Raw genomic sequence first — 3,259 nt, 5'->3', positions numbered from 1 at the left:
ATTATATATTTATATATATATATATATATATAAGTACATATACATGTATATACGTATTTTGTGGGTTCGTGCATAGACGGAGATATATACACATATATGTAATATAGTTAGGAAATAATAGGAAGAGGAGCAGGAGCAGGAGAGAAGGAAAGGAGTGATGGGATGACAGTACTTACACTTAAAAAATAACATTGTTAATATTATCGTTATTATTAAAATTAATCCACTTTTAAAATTATTTTCATTCGTCCACCTGGCCTATGGGCTTTGCCTATTAGTATTAGATAGACTTCTCATTGCTATAGTGTTCTTACGGAATTACATCTTCTTATAAAATATGATTTCATTACAATTATTATTTTTCTCCCCCTCTTCGCTTAATTTCTCTCAGATATTAACTGGCCGTGTGGTGAAGCGTAAGCTAGCAAAAGCTAAGGCGAGCGACACCACAAGGTCAATTAATTACTATCTAACGAACAATTTCATCTATATATCATGTACGATTATTAATAAAGATTACGAGCCCCCAATTTCTAGGTCTTTCCTCGTTTACTTCACACGAGATAAGAATTTTCGAAGAAGAGATTAAAAAGATGATTAAAAAAAAACAGGAACATTATAGATAAAAGCATTTCATAACACTTGCGGTATTTTTAGAAAGTTGTAGATTGATTGAAGAATCGTGTGAAGTATTGGAGGAATTTAATCGATCCACATTAGAAAAGATGAAAATTAAAATGAAGAATAATATAATGATGAAATATCGGCTTAATGAGTTACAAAAAGGAGTAGGAGTTCTTTGATCATAATCGGCATTATATCTAACTATCATTACTAATGTTCTTATCATTATTATCCTTATTGGTTGATTTTCTATGTATACCATTCCAAATTTAGATACATTAAAAGGAGATTCCGTAAAAGAGAATTCATTAAATTTAGTAAAATTGAGTTGTCCGAAAGCGCAAATAAATTTTGAGGCTCCGCGTTTATATGTATACAAATAATCTTCAATCAATTGAAATGCAAGTAAATAAAATTGTGTCATGATATATCAAAGAGAAATTGTCAAAGTAACACTGCACGATTAACAAAGATAAATTGAAGCGACAAATTTTGTCGTGGATGAGAGGGAGCTACATTAGTCTTGATAATAAAATAAATAAGGCGTTTAGTAGACTCTATACATTTCACAATAATAATCATCATCATCATCATGATCAGCATATCCGGACGTAAAAAGCACGAATCAGCTCAAGAGAGAAACGGAAAGGTCAAAACTTGCAGGATGATGAGGTTGAGAGTGCCATGAGGAGGCAAACAACGTGATTAAGGCGGATTCGTGAGTTTCGTACCAAATCGCTGTTCCTTACGTAGTACATATGGCAGTATCGGCATGATATACTTTTAATTACTCCAAGTCCGATTTTCTGCGACGGATCGGATTCTGCGAAAAGACGACGCTCACGTACTGTCGGGAAGGAAAAAAGAGATTCAAGGATCGGGATGCGAGATTGACAAGAAATTATGGAAAATAAACGGGGACGGTAGAAAGACAAAACGGCCAAGGAAACACCACTAGGAGTGTGAAGTGGAGGAAAAAAAAAATACGTTAATAAATAGGTCGACTCCGCGATACGGATCGATCGCGTGACGAATGTCGCTATGGGAAAAAATTCCGATACGAACAAATATATACGCATTTGTATCGCTTTTAGCGTGTTCCCTTTCGCTTTCTAATACAGCATTATGGCATCATTTCTGTCGTACTAAGGCGTGCGCGCTATACTCATACCGCTCTTGGAATAAAGAGGAACATATTTCTTCTGTTTTCATATTGTGGGTACTTGTATCTGTCAAACGCAGCATCCGTCTTTCACTTTATGGCAACGTGACTTTTCATCATTAGAATCTTTGAGACAAAATAGAGACCCTAGACGGATGTATGAAAGATTTTTTTTATCAGCATCAGAGTCGATTCGAATAATATAAATGGGATGTTTTATCTCATAGGTGGAAGGAGGATGTGACATCCCATTGCCGTGTAAAACATGATCCAGTAAACTTTACGAATTATTTCTATTCATCCGGTGCACCCGAGCATCAGAGAAATGAAAAAGATTCAATTCTCTACAAATGGATTCCTTTATGTTTTAAGAACTGCATTTTTGTAGAAGATAAAACATGATTTGGAAGATGGAAATGGTCGATCGCGGTATTGGTAACACACACGCACAGCTGCCGTTTCGCGTTTCAAAAAGATATGGCACGCTAATTGAAAATTTACTGGTTTATTTTTATTCGCTAATTGTAAATTGGCCATTCGTACAGCAAGGATCCCAATACAACTTGCCTGGCGAATACGTGAAACATGAGATTCACAATTATTAGGAATTTCAGCATTTATACATAAATTCTTGATATATTAAACATGATTTACATTACATGAAGCAGTTATCGAAGCAATAAAATAATTCAAACTACGAGCAAGCTTATATACGTTTTCTATTACATCATTTAATCTTATCTTAAAAATGTGAGATTCTCCAGAATGTGATCTGAGATACAACGAAACAAAGAGAGAAGCTGCGCGGAGGAAATACGTATAAAATCTTATATATGTTTCAGAAATAAAAACTATTTTTTATAAAGATATGTACAATATCCACGACTGATCGACCAAATAAAATATAAATCATTTCATGCAACATAAAATTTTTTGTCTTACTCGGAATACACAATGTGGGTCGATGCGGTCGCGCTACGATTAATGCTTAACACATATTCTTAATATAGGCGCCCTTTTTATCCTCTCTGCAATCGATCAATATGGTCGACGATTCTCACCGTTTTCGCCTCAATCGGAACGTGAACGTGCAATAAAAGACCTAAACCTTCGTCGAAACTCAGTATTAAATGCTCGTATCAAAGAAGTAAATATCGTAAATTAAAAAAAAAAAAAACAAAGAACAAGTAATAGCTGCGACGCGGGAACGAGGTTGCAGTTTAACTCCTCGCTGCTCTTGCTGTCGGAGAGAAATCACGACGCCGCAACGATCCTTCTTCCCTTCCCTCCTTCCACCGGGAGACAGAATGATTAACGACATAGCAGCGGCGTTTATCGCCCACGAATTTTCACGCTCTCAGTCCTGTACATGTATATATACGTATACATACGCGTGTATATATGTATATATATATTTTTTGTATACACACATATATATATATACACACATATATATACACACACACACGCACG

This window comes from Trachymyrmex septentrionalis, unplaced genomic scaffold, assembly GCF_001594115.1.
Source record: "Trachymyrmex septentrionalis isolate Tsep2-gDNA-1 unplaced genomic scaffold, Tsep1.0 scaffold134, whole genome shotgun sequence".
Classification (NCBI taxonomy): Eukaryota; Metazoa; Arthropoda; class Insecta; order Hymenoptera; family Formicidae; genus Trachymyrmex; species Trachymyrmex septentrionalis.
The sequence above is the reverse complement of the archived record's forward strand: the minus strand, read 5'-3'. Positions refer to the sequence as shown.